The 19,506-nt window shown below is 35.5% G+C and overlaps 1 long non-coding RNA gene across 3 annotated transcripts in view; it reads left to right on the forward strand.

Moving 5' to 3' along the window:
• The first annotated feature begins 564 nt into the window (after positions 1-564).
• LOC117073492 overlaps positions 565-19,506 on the forward strand; it is a 63,575-nt gene continuing 44,633 nt past the window's right edge. For all 3 annotated transcript variants that reach the window (XR_004433253.1, XR_004433251.1, XR_004433252.1), the window contains exon 1: positions 565-855. This is a non-coding gene — a long non-coding RNA (uncharacterized LOC117073492). The remainder of the gene's footprint in view (positions 856-19,506) is intronic.

Consider the following 19,506-nt stretch of genomic DNA (forward strand, 5'->3'; position numbering starts at 1 on the left):
GTAATATGACTGTAGGCATATGTTTTCTGTTAAAAATTGTCCATTTAGTTACTGGATACAAGGATCATATTTAATTCAAAGATATCTTATTAATTTGGTCCTCAGACAATGGGTTCCACCTGAAGAAATGTAAAAATAAGATTTAAGATAAGTAACATAAAAGTATTCAAGGAAGAAAGTAATGTGCTACTTATAAATATTAGTAAAAAATAAAATATTAGCAAGAAAATCCACCACTTCATTTTGAAAGTAGTACAAGATGATCAACTGGTATTTATAAAATGAGTGAAGGAATGGTTCAATATAAGAGAATGTATTAATATAATTCACTATATTAATCGATATAAGAAAATTCATGTTGTGCTCATGGGTGCATGAAAGGACGTTTTCAAAATTGAATTCCAATTTCTGATTAAACCAGTCAATAAAATAGAAATTAATAGAATTAATAGATTGTTTCTCTCATATGTATAGGACCTGTGCTTTGTGTTTAGTAAAGAGATTATGGCTAAGGTAAAGTCTTCTTACAGGTGCATTTAAGGTTCCAAATCAGTTACCTTTCAGTTAGTCAAAGGAAGTTTATCCTGGGTAGGCTTGATTAATTAGGTGAAAGACTGAAAAACATACTTTCCTGCTGACATTGAAGACGTAAACTGCTCTGCTAGGAGAAGGCCATGTGACTAAGACTGTGCGTGATTTCCAGGATCTTAGAGCAACCTTTGGTTGACAGGCAACATGAAAGGAGACCTCCAGCCTATGACCAAAAAGAACTTCATTCTGCCAAGAATGGGTTTGAACCAGGACCCCAAGCTCCCTGTGAGAGCGTGGACCAGACAACATGCTGATTTAAGCCAGGTGAGGCCCTAAGCAGAGAACCCAGCTATCCATACCAGACTTTATACCTAGAAAAGCTGTGAAATAATTAATGAGTGTTGTTTTAAGCTGCTAAGTGTGTGGTAATTTGTTAGAGAGCAACATAAATCTAATGAAACTCGTGGAAATGTTATGCAACTATTCCAGGCTGTAAGAAAATAGATTTTCCAGATTTTTTTTTAAATACGTGATTCTGAGTGGATGCTTTCCTTAAAATCATATTATTTGGAGAACTAGTAAAACCTGAATGGTCTGCAAAGAATAGATGGTGTATCAATAATTGTTTCCACAGAGGATCAGGGAGACTATGAAGAATTTAGATTTGGGGATTCACTATAGAGATTAGAACATTTGCATCTGTGGGAAGTGGTTACAGTATATGTAAGGTCATCTGTCTCTGGTCTGGGGCTGGGCTGGGGGTTAGCTGGGCTGGCTGTTGGTCATGGAAGATGGATATGAACAGCTGAGAGTAAAGATGAACTGCAAACCAGGAGTTATGGCTGAAAGTGCATCTCACATTCATCCCTTACAATCTCAAAAATGCAAGTGACCTGAAGGATAAGGCTGTGGCTTTTGACTATGAACTAGTAAATGCTCCAGACCAGGGTTTAGAGAGGACAATGGGTGAAATCCAGTGAGAGATGAAGAAAACATGGGTTTTGTTGTTTACCAATGCCAAGAGGGAGAGCCAACAGATCAGTTACACGTGTAAGCTGCCAAAGCACCAGCCTTGAACTGATTCAGAGCATAAAAATGGCTACTTTTTAAATTACTAATTTAGGGTTTCGTGTAAGTTGATCTAGTGGCCAATCTTAATTAGTAGCCACATAAATAAAAGAAATTTGGGAAAGTACAATCCGGGCACAAAGATGCCACAGATCCCAACAGGGCAGGAAGGTTAACTTCCTGATCTAGAAAATTATAATGTGGTTAAGTAGAAGAAAGTGTTCACATATAGGAAATGCACCCTCAAGATTTCAGGGCTCTTGATGCACCTTCTTGGCAACTTATTCTCAAATGGTTAAAAATAATAATATTATTACTATTATACTTTCAACTTATTCAAGTTTTGATTCTAAATAAAATTAATAATCTAAAAATGAATTTTGGAATTCTGGAATAAGGAACAAAAGAAATCTTATTCCTAAAAATCAAATACCAGAAAAAAATGTCAAATTAAACATTGCAGGAGAGACTGGAGGAGAGTCAGGTTATATCTACATCCTTAGCTGAACATAAGACTGCTGCCCTCTGTCCCCACCAACACATGAGAAGCACAAGAAGCCCTGGTAGAAAGTAGAAGATGAAGAAAGCCTGTACCAACCACTGGGTCAGTAAGGAGAATCTCAATCCAGAGCTGCTATATTATTCTAAATATCCAGTTTTAAGTAAGAAATATGAGATACATAACACAAAGAAAGTGTGAACCATACCAGGAAAACAAAACTAAACTAAATAAAAAAAGTCAATATACTTTTTTGTGTTTACCCCTGATTATTTGGAATTAAACTTAGCAAAGAATTCAAATTTTCAAATAATTCAAATTCAGCAATTATAAATTGTTTCAAAGTGCTAATATATTTCAGATTTAAAGAATTAAAGAAGTGTATGGTGACAGTTACTCATCAGAGAATGTTGATTAAGAGGTAAAATAATTAAAAGGAACTAAATGGAAATTATGGAATTGACAAGTATAAAAGACACAAGAAAAATTTTACTCAAGGGGTTTTACAGCAGATTTGAAATGACAAAAAAAGTGAATACTTTTATACACAAAGCACAAATGAAGGGAGAGAAGATGGGCTTTGATGAAGACAAAAGTTTATGTTTTAGCAGAGTAATGTTAGTTTTAATTTGAAGTAGATTTTGGGAAGTTAAAATATATACTGAAATTCAGAGATCAAATTCTAAGAATATAAAAATGTAGTAAAATGTCATACAAAGGAATTAAAATGATGCACAAGAATATAGCTAAAATAAAAATTGAAGTACAAGTGGAACAGAGAAACAAAAACTGACATATATGAAAAATAGCAAAATAGCAACAAATAAAAATTCAAACATTGAAAAAATTAGAACTGAAAAAAAGGTAATCACTACTGACCTTTCAGAAATTAAAAGGATCATAAGGTGATACTATGAACAATTATTTGCCAATAAGCTATACAACTTCTAAAAATTCCTAGGAAGCAGCAATTACCAAAAGTTTTTCAAGAAGAAACAGAAAATCTGTATAGACTTGTGCCAAATAAAACAATAATTATTACCTTCCTACAAAAATCCTCATCCCTGATGGCCTCCCTGAGGGGATTCTATCAAGAGATTTAAAGAAGAAATTGTATCTATCTGTCATAAACTTCTAGAAAATAGAGGAGAAGGGGGATATTTCCCTATTCAATCTGTGAAAACAGTACTACTCTAAATCTAAAGTAGCGAGATTAGCAAAACTGAAAACTACCAATCATTACCCCACATTTATATAGACACACAAATATAGACACACAAATCCTCAAAAAATTAGAAAAACAAATTCAACATACAGAAAAGGATTTTACAGCATGATTAGGTGAATTTTATGCCAAGAGTGGAAAGTTGTTTTAACATCAGGAAGTCAGTAAATTAACATCGAAACATACATGATCATTTCAATAGATGGACTTTAAAAACCAACAAATTCCAACTGTTCAGAATGAAAACTCCCAACAACTAGGAGTAAAAGGAAACTTTAACAAACTGATTAAGGGCATCTACAGGAATCTAGACATGCTTTCACCCTTAATGATGAAGGACTAGATGTTTCCCCCCTAAATCGGGAGTAAGTAAAGAATGGTGTCTCTGGTAACTTCAAACAAACAGTGCATTAGAAATTCTAGGCAGTAGGATAAATCAAAGAACAAAAATAAGCACACTACAACAGCAACAACAAACTAGGGATTCTAAAATAAAACTTACAATAATTTATAAGTAAGTGAAGCATATTTGCAGAATTCAAGAGCAATATAAAAATCAATTGTATTTTTATATATTAGTAATGCATTGTCAAAATGAAGTCAAGATAACAATTCCATTTATAATATCAAGAAGATAAAAAAATTTAACAAAAGAAGTGTAGAATATATAATGAAAACTGTAAAATATAGCAAAACGTAAAGACCTACATAATTGGAGATACATTCAATACTCATAGATTGGAAGACTATTTTTTACATGGCAAATCTTCACTTGGTGATATATAAACTCAATACAACTCCTGTCAAATCGTAACAGGGGATGTGTGTGTGTATGTGTGTGTGTGTATATGTGTGTGTGTGTGTAAGTGTATGTTGCCCCAGAAATTGATGAGCTAACTCCACATTTTAAATGGAAAAGCAAAAGAGATGGAATAACCAAATAATCTGAAAAGGAAGAAATGCATTCCTGGGTCCAAAATTTGAAAAAATATACTAATAAACATACTTCAGTATTATGACAAATAGAGACCTGAAGAACAAAGAAAAGGATTTGAGATTACAATTAAAGTCAACTAATTTTCAACAAATGTGCCAAGGAAATTTAATGAATAAAATATAATCTTTTCAGCATTTCTTACTAGGAGAATTATCTATATCTGTGCAAAAAGATGCATTTATATACCTTACCTTACATTATACTCAAAAATTAATTCATCATAAATCATGCTAAATGTAAATAATAAAAGTAAAAATATATATTACATGTATGCTCATATATATGTATATGAAAACATAGGAGAAAAATACCCACAAACTGAACACTGTATAAATATTAAAACATCACTATATAATTATTATATGTCAATTTTTAAAAACTTAAAAACATTAGGAAAATTTTTCAATAGAACTATCAAAACATGATTTATTCATGAAAAAGTTAGCATTGAGAATCACATCAAGATTAAAAACTTTGTGCTTCAAAAGAGCATTATGAAATGGAAAAAAATACGTATTCATAGAAAATATCTGCAAATTATATTTTTGGTAGAGGTTTTGTATGAGATTATATAAGTAATCTTAAACTCAATTATAAGAAGCTAAATAAAATTTAAAATTGTGAAACATGCATAGAAATGAATAAAAGTAGAAATGAAACATTTGTGGGATCCAGATCAAGAAAATCGAGGAGAGGGGAATTTGTATACTAAATGCTTGTGCTAAGAGAGTGGGAAAGTTTGAAATCAGTTGTGGAAGTTTTCTCCTCAAGAATCTAGAAAAAAAAAAAAAAAAGGAAAATAAACCCAAAGCAAGCAGAATGAAAGAAATGATAAAATAAAAGTAGAATTCACTGAAATTGAAAACAACAGATAAGATCAAAACAAATATGTGGTTCTTTGAAACAGTAAATAGGATGAATAAATGTCAACCAATATTGACAAAGGTTGAAAGGGAAAAGACACAATTTATTGACATTAGGAATGAAAGAGGGAATATTACCACAGATTTCCTAGTCATTAAAAAGATAATAGTGAAATACTATGAACATTGTAAACAATTCTACAACACATATTTGAAAACTTAGATGAAATGGTCCAATTCCCAACAAAAAAAAGAATATAAAAAATTTCACTCACTATGAAGCAATCTGAATAATTATATACCTATTGAGGAAACATAATTCTATGTAACTGTTAAAAGAAAATTAGTACCAATTCTACAGTCTCTTCTAGAATACATAAGTGGAAAGAATAATTCCAAACTCATATTATGAAGCTAGTAAGTATCCTGCTACTCGCAAGCAGAAAATTTCTTTGTGCACACACACACACACACAGAAAAAACATTACGACCAATATATTTCAAAAACTTAGACACAATTTATGAATAAAGAGAATTCACTAATTCATAATAGAATTATACCTAAAATTGATTTGATTGTATCCCGTGTTTGTAAGCCAGGTTCAGTATTTGGAATCAATCAATATAATCCTTTATGCCAAAAAACTAAAGAAAACAAACCACATGATTAGTCATATCAATGGATGCAGAAAAAGCATCAATTCAACACTGATTCATGATAAAAACTGTCAGCAATCTCAAAATAGAGGTCAATCTCCTCAACTTGATAAAGAACATCTGCAAAAACAGCCAATATAACAGTTAGTGGTGAATGCTGAATGTCTGTTCCTACCACTCTTATTCAACATAATACTGAAACCAAGGCAACAGGGCAAGAAAAGCAAATAAATTGTATACACATTAAAAAGGAAGTCATAAAACCATCCTCATTAACAGATGGCATGTTTATGTGTCTAGAAAAGCCCAAGAAATTTATTTTAAAAATAAAGAAAATTTATGTTCACACAAAAACCTGTCCACATACATTCATAGTAGCTTGTACCCAAATAGTCCCAAACTGAACACAACCCAAATATCCTTCAAGAAGCAAGGAGATTTTTAAAAATATGGTACATGTGTATGGTGGGATACTGCTCAGAAATGAAATGAAACAATTAATCCATACAACAACTTAGATGGGTATTATGCATAATGTTAGAAAACCAGTCTCAAAAAGTTACATTCAATATATTTCATTCATATAATATTTTTTAAATGACAAAATGATAGAGACAGGTAGTGCAATTCTCAGTAGAATACCATTGCTTGCTAAGGTACACAGACAGGAGTGAAAGCAATTGTAAGGGAGTCAATGAGAGAATTCCACTCATGCATTGTGATGGACAGTACCAGGAGCTGGTTTTTGCTGCGTTTCCACAAATCTATGCATGTAATCACATGCAGAACTACATATTTAGAAATGTTTGCATGATAAATGTGGTGCAAGATGAATAAAGTGTGTGATCTTGTTAACGCTGTTGTACCAATATCAATTCTCTGATTTTGATACGTTTGATACGTCTCTGATATAAGATGTTTCCATTTGGAGGAAGTTGGATGGAGTTTTCACAGGACTGTATATTTTTGCAACCTCCTGTAAATTTATTGTGGTTATGCAGGAGAGCATCTTTATTCTTAGACTGTATATCCTAAAGTATGCAGAAATCAAGTGTCATATGAGAAAAAAGAAAAGAGAAAAAAAGTAGTTAGTGAATGTAGTTGAAGGATAAATACATGTTCGCTACAGTAATTTTGGTGACTTCTCAATATTTAAACTTACAGAAATTAAATTAAAAATCTAGGAAAGTAAATATTTGGGGCAAAAGTGGTAATCAATGTTTAATGTTAAAAAGCCAATCTCATAGTTTTAAATGGTTTAACAATTATATAGTTTAAAAACTACGTATTTATCATATTATTCCCCTGTTAAACCTTATCATTTGGCATTAAAATTAAAAAATATATATCTTGTATAAAAGTCCTTTCCATAAATATAGCCACGGCTGCTTTCCCTAGACCAAAAATTGATAAACTGCTGTTCCATGGAGCTAATTTTGGTTTACTACCTGATTTCATAAATAAAGTTTTATTCAATTTTATTTGTTTGTTTATTAGAATGTGTTTATTTTGTAAATCAAGTTTTCTTAGAACACAACCACATCCATTATTTTAGGTAAGATCCTCAGTTTGTCTCATGCTATAATAAAATGGCCAACCTGAACAACCTGAATGGCCCACAAAGCCTAAAATATTCACTATGCTTTACCTATAAAAAAGAAATCTAGTAAATATTTTCTACATTGTGGGCCGTATGGTCAGTGTTACAACTGCTCAAATCCGCCATTGTAGTGAGAAAGCAGTCATACACTAAACATAAACAAATGGGTGTGGCTGTGTGACAACAGCACATTATGTATAAAAACCAGTAACGAGCCTACCAGTTGTGGTTTCCAGGTGGACACAAAACAGAAAAAAGGTTTTCATCTTTTTTCTGACCGACTATCCAGACTATGTGAGGCACCAAAACACACTTTGAGCACATCCCTCAACTGATAGAACGTAACACACAATTTCAGATTTCTTCAGCTTTCTCCTTTTGCTTTTAAATTTGGTGAGAACAAAACTGACTTCTTATTTACCACTCTATTGTCAGTACCGAGACTGAATTTGAACTATAGGAGGTGTTAAAATCTGAGAGAATGGTTAAAATAATCAATGATCAACTCTAATAATATTCCTGGTTAAGCTGGACATGAAAGTCAATGACTACAATCTTGTTTTTCAAGTCTGCAGTATACCAAAATACATATGAAAAAATAAGCCCTGAACTTTGGTGTAATGATGGTAGTGATATAATGTTTGAAGAACCCAACCTTTTGTTACTTACTATTACTTAATATGTAGACATGCTGAAGACTAGAGATAGTCTATTTAGTTAAATCTATTTAATGCAATAACGAGAATAGCATCGCACCAGATGCTTCATCCTCTTCAAAACTTGCACTTTTTGTTATGTAATGATAAGTTTAAATGGATTGTATGCATAATTTTACATAAGAGAAATAAGAAGAAAAAAAGAACAGATGCTAGAAACATTTATTGTAATTAGTTTTATGAGTTGATGTTGCTAGCAATTTTTTACAGCTTTCAGTGGTCTGCCAGACTGAAGGACAATTAATGTTTCAAATAGGTACTTCATTTGGGAGAATTATGAAATGTCTATCCTTAAAGATATAAAATATAAAGATCCCCAAGTGGTTCATCATTTTTAATATTATGTTTCATTGGACATATTTTTAAAATATACTTGCAAGGTAAATTGTACACATTTTAAAACTAAAGCTAATTTTGTTCGATTCCCTTTTATGATGTCCCTTTTGTGTTTTTATTATATTCAGAAGTAATAAAATAGTGATTTGATTTAATGTCAATTACTAAAATAATACACTAGAACTCTAAATAGACTGAGACATATCAGAGGGAGTTGCTAAGATTTAGCTTGGGAAAGATGACCTAAAGTGTTCATAACATCTATTAATTTATACTCCTTCATGCTACATGAGTTGTGGAAACAAGAATAAGTTGAAAAAATAAAAATTATTTCTTATGATCTAAATGGGAGTGTTTAGCTGCCTTTTTGCCTATCATCCAACTCCTCAAGTCATTAGCTAGAGATCATTAACACAGGTGCAATATATATGTTTCTACAGCTTGACTTCACTTAATTTTTAATTTCAGTATTTCTTTTTCCATGTGTAAATGAAAACTTACAATTCTCCACATGTAAATTACAGGCGCCGTGGCTCATACCTCTAATCCCAGCACTTTGGGAGGCAGAGGTGGGTGGATTACAAGATCAGGAGTTCGAGACCAGCCTGACCAACATGGTGAAACCTTGACTCTATTAAAAATACAAAAATTAGACAGGCATGGTGGTGTGCACCTATAATCACAGCTACTCGGGAGGTTGGGGCAGGGGAATCACTTGAACCCGGGAGCTGGAGGTTGCAGTGAGCCGAGATTGTGCCATTGCACTCCAGCCTGGGTGACACAGTAAGACTTTGTCTCAAAAAAAAAAAAAAAAAGATAAAGAAAAAGAAAATGAAAGCATAGGGCTAGGCGTGGTGGCTCATGCCTGCAATCCCAGCACTTTGGGAGGCTGAGGCAGGTGGATCACCTGAGGTCGGGAGTCGAGACCAGACTAGCCAAGATGGAGAAACCCCATCCCTACTAAAAATACAAAAAATTAGCCGGGCGTGGTGGTACATGCCCGTAATCCCAACTACTCAGGAGGCTGAGGCAGGAGAAGCGCTTGAACTCGGGAGGCGAAGGTTGCGGTGAGCTGAGATTGCGCCACTGCACTCCAGCCAGAGCAACAAGAGTGAAACTCAGTCTCAGAAAAAAAAAAAAAAAGAAAGAAAGAAAATGAAAATATGTCTTCTACTTGCTGTGCAACACTCCCCAGTGTTCTGCACGGAGTCTCCTCTGAGAAACCAGATATACTCCTTTACACAGTCTCTTCTGCTAACTGACATCTTTCAAGCCTATTATTAAAAAAAATAAAATAAAATCAACTCTGCTGCTCATTTCAGTTTTTGGGAGTATGTATTTTGAAGACAGCATGCTATGGTTTAGTTGAATAAAAACGGATTTTATTTGGAAGAACTGAATTCAAACCCATGGTATATCATTCACGAAACAGAGGGCCACGAGCGAGGTGCTAAATAGCTTTGAGCCTGGGGTCTAGAACCTGCAATACAGGAAGTGTTTCCCTACCTCCTTTGTAGGGTTGTTGCAATACTTACATGAGAAAATGATATCAAATAGCTTTGTAAATGGTAATACATTAAGAACACATTATTTTTGGATTACTGAATGCAGTAGGGATCCAGGTTTCACTGGAGATGTTTTCTCCCTGAATTTCGGCCTGGCTGAACCTCACAGGAGAGTGGCGAATCCAAATAAGTGCGAGATTGACTGGGCGTGTCCTTTCCATGAACACTTTTGGCCCAAACTTTTCCAAAGGGAAGAAAATGCTAAAGGCATATATAAATTTTAGAGGAAAACAAAACAAAACAAAATAAACAACAACAACAACGATAACAAACAGCGGCCACAGGATGGTTCAAAACATACAGCTCTTTATTTGTATCCTGCAAATAGATTGGCGTCGGCACCCGCCTGAAGTCCTTGACGTCTAAGGGTGAGGAAGGCGGTGGATGAAAGTCAATAAAAACAGATTATTCAGAGCATTTCCCTGAACTGGCATAGTACGTTGGGAAGAAAGGCTTTCGCAAGCATTCACATCAACCACTTTGAGGATGACAGGAGGAGACGTCCTGGGACTGGGCTTCAGTTGTACCTCAGGCCAGGTAGGCGCGCATCGCTCATCCGCTCTCTTATCTGTGCAGCCACGTGAGCAGGTGCGTAATCAACATTAGCCAGACGCGGAGCCAGGATCCACCCTCATCATTGCCGGTCAGGATGTTGCAGGCGGGAGGCCAGGAAAGACCTGGGGGCTCCTGGTGTCCCATTAATCTCCTGGGAACAATACCAGGGAGGGGCAGGTGACTTAAGGCAGACGGCTGGGGTGCAAAGAACTGAGCCAGAGCGGAGTGATGAGCCTCTGTCAATCCCTGGAGGGCGCCTCCAAATGCAGGTGCCTGGGCTGGGAATGCGAAGACTCAGCACAGAAGGTCTGCTCGAGGCCTGGGCTGAGGGTGCCTGGGTTGAGAAAGTGGAGACTTAGCACCGAGGCCTCAACTGCGCGCCCCTCATCCGCTGACATGCACGCCTGTGAGATGGGTATCAGCTCGCCCCATGAAAACTGCCTGGCAGTCTTGTCGCTGCCCATGTGCGCACATGACGTCTCCCTGGGCCCACGGAATGATCCAGTTCATGCAAAGCTTGAATCGCATATTTGACGTCATGCTCAAACCCATGGGGCTGGGGGGCCAACGTGGGTGTACTTACCTGCTCTGCTGGTTAGGATCTGCGCAAGCTACATTCTAAAAGTAGAGATGCTAGCCACTCATAAGGGTTAAAATAACACTTCATGAGCTCAGAAGTGAAGAGCAAATCAAGACAGTTTCAGACAAAAGAAAACGAAGACAATCTGATTCCAGCGGAACTACCCTGAATAGATCTTTGTGTAAAGTGTGCACCCCCGTCTGGGTGTCATAAAGACTCCGTGCATTTCACACATTAGACTGTGACCCCATGTTCTCCCCAAGATATGCAATCTCAGAAAAAATGTATCTTTCACAATTGTATATATTTTCTTGATTTCTTTCAAAAAGTCTGTGCTTAAAATATTTGATCCTCTAGTGCATATTCCTAAGACTAACTTGTGGCAAAAATAAAGCCTTCTCCATTGTCAAATTCTTCGATTTTCAATAAATCAAAAGTTTAAAATAGATATTTTCCATTTTTCCTGCCAAAGCATATTCTATGATTCCATTAAATTACATTGCATTTTAAAGAGATTTTCCATTTCTTTTTTGAATGTTTAATCGCTCACATCTTGTAACAACCAGGTGACAACCATTTATTTAGCACGTTTGTATGCATATTTACAGCCATGTATACTGTAGGTGGAAGGGTGTAAGAGATGGGAAAAAAAGGAAAAGAGAAAGTAATGAAGTAAAGCTGTATTTTTATGCTTGTACTCAACCCGGGAGACCAAGATTTCATTAGACAATAAGGGTGTGTAGTTACCGATGCTACAGCTGATTTTGTGAAAATAGAAATGTGTAATTGGAAAGATTAAAGAGCATTCCCTTTAAGAGTGTGAGAGAATGAAGATCAGAGTGGAGAGGAGCCAATCATTTAATAAATATAACTGTACATTCTCCGTGTACTTTTCACTCATCTAGGTTAATTGGAAACTAGAAGAACCTTATAATGCAGGAAAGAACGAAGATAATGCCATATAAACCTTGAAGTGAGTTGCATCAATATGTAAAAGAGGCAGACAACATAGAAGTGGTCGGGGCATATGGAGAGTGTAGACATAATTTGGAGAGATTTTTGTTTTGTTTTAATTTTGTTTTTCTTTTTGTTTAGAGTGGGTGTGGCTCGAAGTGCAGATGAAGGAAAATCTGAGATAAAAATGGTCTCTGCTACCTTCCTCAATTTGTTTATAAAATCATGATCATAATAATATGTAACTTAAATATTATTGTGATAATTTAATGATCAAACCAATATAAAATGCCAATCATAAATAGCAGGCAATCAGTTAAAATCACCTTTACTTTCCTGGCTCTTAAACATTTTTTCTAACTTTACTGAGGTTCACCGACAAATATTGTGTGTGTGTGTGTAATATATATATATATATGGTATACAATGTGGTGTTTTGATGTTCACTTTTAAGGGGGTTCAAGGAATCTTTCCACCTCGACCTCCCAAGTGGCTGGGGCTACAGTTGTGCACCACTGTGCCTGGCAAATTTTTTGTATTGTTTCATAGAGACAGGGTTTCTCCGTGTTGCCCAGGCTGGTCTCGAACTAGTGGGCTCAAGAAATCCACAGGCCTCGGCCTCCCAAAGTGCTGGGAGTACAAGCATGAGCCACCATGCCCAGCCTTGATATACAATTTTAAGTCAATCATAGATAACATTTTTAGGAGGAGTTTCTCAAACTTTTATTCCCCTGCTTTTCTCACTCACTTTTCTTTCTACTATATATGTTGATCTCTAATAAATAGGCATGTTTGTCCTGTATATTAATTCTAAAGAAATAATACCTGTAGCTGTTACACATAACTCAATGGTGTTGGAAAGTCCTTTAATCTCATACAATACACCTTCGGGTTGTAATTAAAATCTGAGTAGGAAATCTTCCAAGTCATTAGTTAAAGGGACATGTGTCAGAACCCTGCCTAAGATTACTTTTTTCTTTTGCTAGTTTTTTTCTTTCTTCTTGTTGTTTTGTTTATTGTTTGTAGCAAAACCTAATGGTGGAAATTTTAAATTTTGAAGTCAAAGTTGGTTAATGTGCTGGACTGGCTCTAACCAGTTTGTGAGAGCTGATTTTGTGCAGTTCTACTTTATCCCGCACTCCATGATGTCACTCTGGAAGTTTACAATTGGCAATAGTGGGAACTGACACACGGGCATTGACAAATCCCACAAATAATGTCTATATTTTGGAGAGTTCTTTGTTAGTAATTTGCCATCATACCAGTAAATTAGACAGATTTGTAGTTAAATCCTCCCTAGCCACACACAAGATGAGTGACCTCTCAGCAAATTGCTTAACCCTCTGTGAGCCTTGGTTTCTACATTGTAGCACAAGAGGAAATAAAGTTATCCCAGAGGACTGCTTCAGTAAATGAGATGATATGTGTAAAGTGTATGATCCATTGCAAATTCTTAAATGGTAGCTATAAAGACCTTTATTCATATTAAAATATCTTAATTCCCGGGATATAGTTAGAAGTCAGATGTGTCTAGTTTCTTCCTGCTGCCAAATAATTGACTCCACTGCTTAGACAAGCAAATAATGGAGCTGACTGAATGTGGTCTTCATTTCCATCAAAGGTAGTTAAGGCAAGAGTTGCCATTTATAATGACTGTTAATACCAATTTCTGGTTGCTTCTGATCTGCTTTAACATGGGATCACCTGGTATTGCATGAATAATTAATTTATGGAACAAAAACAATGAACTGTGGGTGAGTCTCAGCATTTTCGTTTATATATTGAAGAGTTCCAAATGGTTTTCATCGTGTGCCTGTGCTCCATTTCACCTGTAAAATTTTAAACACTTATGTAGTACATTTAAATGTGTGTTGTACATAGTTATATTTTTATTTTTTAAAAGGCTGAGACTTGCACGCATTGTGCGATCATCGTTTCACTTATAAATTGAAATCTTACGTGGAGATATCATCTTTAAAACTTAATACAAAGATTCTTGTTGTTTTATTTGGTCCTGGTGTGAGTTTCCATAATCCATGATCACGAGTATGTACACAAAGCTTACTGGCACATGAAAATGCAGGACAAAACATTTGCGAATGTTTTCTGGAATGATTTATCTTTTGGTATGTCATGAAAGTAAATTATGTGGTAACCTTCAGATTGCACGATGTTGATTCCTATGTAGCTTATACATACCTACTCATTGTCTCTGCAGGTTTTAACCCACTTTTTGGAGACTAGAAATGTTCCCTTTTCTCCAAGGAGAGGGCTTCAAGAAGTATGAGAGGTGAACAAAATTAATGAAAGCAGAAATTTTGCTTACAGTCCTATGTAAGTTAGAGCAAGACTCACTCCAAGGAAATGTGAAATGGCATACAAGGGTAGTTCTTTTATTTCTATTCTCAGAAGACCCATATTCTCTGTGGCAGATGGGAGTATTGAACTCATTCCCTTAAACATGGAAATGTAACTGAATTATAACACATGGCATTTGAATGCAATATAATGGCAAATACATCTGAGCACAAGATTTGATAAGCTTCATCAGCCTATCAGCCCATAGTTGCATTATATCAGCTACAATGACTTAGCTCTACCCTTCAAGGGAAGGTGAAATATCCCATTAATGTTCCTCCATAATTGCACCACTGGTGGCAGGATGTTTCTCCCTATGACAATCAGCTAAAGTTCTCAAGCATGAGATTTGATTACCATTGTTTTGGTATGGAAAGCTAAAACATAATTGTTATAAAATTACCAGCATGTCTTGTTTAATGTTCAATAGTAATCACATTTTCATATCACCAGTAACAGAAGGTACTTTATTGAATATTGACATCAAATTCACAGCAATATAAGAATCTAAAATGAAAAAAAAATTCTTCATAACCATCTTTCTGCTTTTTGGAAAATGGGGATTTAACTTTGGTCTTTTAATGTAACTGTGTACATATATAAATTGTGTTTTTCAAATTAAGGTAGAGAAGCTACATGTAAGAGATGCAAAATAAGCCTACCACTTCCTCTGCTTTTGTCAATTTTTGAAAATATAAGAGGCAAATATTACACATGATAATTGAATCCTCAAGACATATTACATGATATCCTTTCTAATGGAGTTTATCATAAAGTTTATTTCTGCTCTGTTGAATGCACTGATATTCAGCCTGGCGATCAAGAAGTGCAAGAATTTAAAAGAGGCTCCAGAACAGAGAAGGGAATATCCTTGACTTGGGTCTGGGATGATGAAAGGTTTAACTGCACATGATAGAGAGACAAAAGTATGATGAAAGGCACATGGCCAAAATACAGCATGCCCTGTGGCTTCCAGCATCATGCCTCAAACTTCTCTTAACACTCCTTGTCCAGAATAAAGACATGCAGATCTTTTCTAAAACTCAAAATAGAAACTCCAGAATGTATTTCAGCTCCAACATTGTTTTGTTTTGCACACTTAAGTAGTCACAAGGTGCTTTCACCTCTACTTCAGAATTGATTCTCAACGTTTATTTTCTTTTTAAATCCCCATACTTACAACCACCGTTAGCCCTTATTCACTTGTGGCCTCCAGTCTTTTCGTTTTCTCATCCATTTTCCTGTAACTGTGATAAATCTTCCTCTAAAACACAACATTGAAACTGTTACTGTCCTGCTATAAAATATCTGATATTTTCCAATTTTTAAACTATTGAGTCTTCATTCTTGAATATTGCATTGAAAGTTCTTCAGATTCTTGTCAAAATCACATTTAAGCCAGGTATACAAATATAACTTAGAAATAATAGACTATATTCTATTTCCAAACCCATCCTAAAATTCCAGCCTCTGCATTCTTTTACATTTTCTTTCCCTCTTCAACAAAACTAACATCTCTGAAGGTCTTCATTAGGTATTCCTTCTTCCACGGGCACATTATTTCCTAATCAAGTGGAATCCACATATCTCTAAGCTGCTATTAGATTAATTTTATAACTTTTACCTATAAATCCCTAGAGTATGTGCTTGTGACCTGAGACAGCAAAATAGGTGCCCCAATATCAACTAAGGCAGACACTAAGCTTAAGGATGCAGTTACCTATATGTCAAGCTATATGTCAAGGGCTCAGAACCTGCCTGGGAAGGCAATTGCCTAAATTCCTAGTTACAACAAAAACTACACTTGGTAACGCCCTAACAATAAGAGCTACCAGATGCCTCCTAACTCTGATTTACAACCCAGACCACTACAATTCTGGTTGAACATAGGACCGGCCTCATACACATTCTTTTTTGGTAAACAGTGGCAGAACTTAAGCCGTTTTCAGCCAGCTTATAGAGAGTGTGCATAAACTGTCTTTCTGTTCTGTAACTCACCTTTCCCATAAAAGCTAAATTCTACCCCATTTTAATGCTAAAACCCCACTCCAAAGTGAACATGGATGTATATTACATGCATGTTTGCCTATTGCACAGGCACTTGATGCCCTTCATAAGTACGCAAAACTTTTCCCCCAAATTTGCTGGATTTGTATAATACAGGCCCTGTAAGTTATAAAACCCAATTTGTTCTCCTTTTTGTAGAAAGGGGAACTTTGGTCCATGTTGAAGACTTTATCTTCCCAACTTGCAAAGCAATATCACAAGTAAAGCTCACCTTTCTACCTTTAGTCATTCCAGTAGTCTTTTGGATGACACAGGAATTTACAAATCACACAATATCTGTCTAGATGACTAGATCATCAGTCCCTCTTCTTTGTCTTTTTTTTTTTCAGTGTACCACACAGTGCCTTGTTTATAGCATGTGCTGAGAAAGAAAGAATACAAAATAAACAATTGATCAGAAAGAAAATGAAAAAGTTTCTTTGTGGATACATTCCATAAAGAGACCACATATGAATGTCTAGAGCAACACGTTTCAAATTTTGTTTTTGAATTCCTGACTTAGAATTACTTGGGGGTGGCCGGGCGCGGTGGCTCAAGCCTGTAATCCCAGCACTTTGGGAGGCCGAGACGGGCGGATCACAAGGTCAGGAGATCGAGACCATCCTGGCTAACACTGTGAAACCCCGTCTCTACTAAAAAATATACAAAAAATTAGCCGGGCGAGATGGCGGGCGCCTGTAGTCCCAGCTACTCGGGAGGCTGAGGCGAGAGAATGGCATAAACCCGGGAGGCGGAGCTTGCAATGAGCTGAGATCCGGCCACTGCACTCCAGCCTGGGTGACAGAGCGAGACTCCGTCTCAAAAAAAAAAAAAAAAAAAAGAATTACTTGGGGGCCCTGCTACAATTGCAGGTTTCAGTGTCTTCTTCTGGATTTACTAACTCAGAATCTCTGAGAATGAAGCCAAAAAAATAACATTTGAGTATGCTCCCTTGTTGATTTTCACACACACCAAAGCTGGAGGATCGCTTATGCTACTGAGAATGTTTCAGAGATTTATTTTACATAAGTAATTAAGATATTCACAGAGACAATGTATCTATAGGATATTATCACCAGCCCCTTTGACATTCTAATCTACAGTTCTTGCACCTATTCTAATTTGCACATGTGAAATGTGAAGATAATACTGTGTTATGAATGTGCACCACAGGTAAGGGTTTTCCAACGATATTTTATTAGCTTACTGAGATAAGCATATTTAAATGCTAGTGAAATCCAAAATATCATTATATTAAGCATTGGGACTTAAAAATAAGGCTCTCTTCTGTAATTTAGATAGTATTTGTGTGTGTGTGTATTAACTTATATAAATTGAATTGTCAAATTCCAAAGTTTCATCCTTCGGATAATTTAAAACCATAAAATAAATTTATTTCTGCATACCATTTAAATTTTCCCTAAATAGCTAACATTATTCAATTTTCCACATTTCCACCTTAGGTTTTCCATGTTTTCCAGTCCTCCATTTGAGCCATATATAGTAAACAGAGGCAGGTTTTAGTCCCGAGCATATGGTCCAGGGGCCCCAGTTCTCTGTGAGGCTGTGGAATGTTTGATTGACAAGAGTGCCTGCCCTGCCAGTGCCTGTGCCTCAGCATCCTGTGGGTCTCTGAACTGATGTGGTGAGCGCTCTCCTCATCAGGCCAGCGGATTCTCATCCTGACTCCACCCTTTGCTTATACTTGTTACATGTTCCCTTAATCTTTAAGTAATTCCTTGATTAGGATTAGCTGATTAGGACTAGCCTGGAAGATGGAAGATTAGAAATTTATAATCTTTAAAATGTTTATTTAATAATTAATGGATTGATCCAAACATTGGTAGATTTCCCCACTCAAATATCACCCAGATACAGTGCGGTCTCTAGCATATGAAAAATGGCTAACCAGGATGATGATTAAAGTTTGCATAATTTGTACAATTTTTCTTCAGCAGCTTTTACTTGAAGTAGGTACTTGCCACTCTAAAAAGCCTCCTGGCCTTTGAGAAACCTTCTTCCGAGATTTTGTTCCATGCTTTTGGGCTCATAATCCTCTAAGTTCTTATATTTATCTCAGGCATGGTCAAATGTGATACCAGGTTCAGGCAAGGATTCTTAAGAGTGGTTAGGAAAGAGTTTCTCTCCAAAGATAACAGGAATGGTGTAATCAATGAAGGTCAGGAAACCTCAAGTGCCATGCTTCAAGTCGGGGAGGAGAGGGGAGTCTGGCCATTCTCACAGGCACTTTGAGGATCCCACATGATGAGTAAAGACAAGAACAATGCCTAGTGACTGTCCAAACTTAAGGCATTAGAAGACTTGTTATGTTACATTATTTCAATTCATCCTATACGCGTGCTTTACATATTACACCAACTCCATATAAATGCTATCTGTGAAATTAGCTCAATCAGAGGAAAGATTTTTATGTCCTGTGACTGCAATGATCATGTGATCTAAAGATCATACATTTTATGCTCAGTGGTATTTTTATACCGATTTTCTTTACTAAACTTTTTATTCTGTCTTAATTTTATTTCTTTCTTTGATAAATGGAAATAGGTATAATGTTTTTATTATGAAACTAATAATTTTTGTTATAATTCTAATAGTACATAAGTGTATACAGAAGAAATTTTTTCAAACACCCATAATTCCATCATGAAGAACTAACATTTTGATGAATATCTTTCCAGTCTCTGGCACTATATGTGTATATACAAATTATCTAAACATACTTACATTTTTTAACAATTATAAACACCAAAACATAATAATTTATAAGCTATCTCTTTCATCTTTCAAAATACTGCTGACATATTTCCTATCAGTTAGAATAGCTACATGTAATCATATTTTGTTCCTGTTTACTATTTCATTTTATCCAATGACCATTCTTTATTTAGAAATTTCAGACACATACTTGTATGATTATATCATTATTTACTTAAGA

Source organism: Trachypithecus francoisi, unplaced genomic scaffold (assembly GCF_009764315.1).
Source record: "Trachypithecus francoisi isolate TF-2019V2 unplaced genomic scaffold, Tfra_2.0 Lachesis_group4, whole genome shotgun sequence".
Lineage (NCBI taxonomy): Eukaryota > Metazoa > Chordata > Mammalia > Primates > Cercopithecidae > Trachypithecus > Trachypithecus francoisi.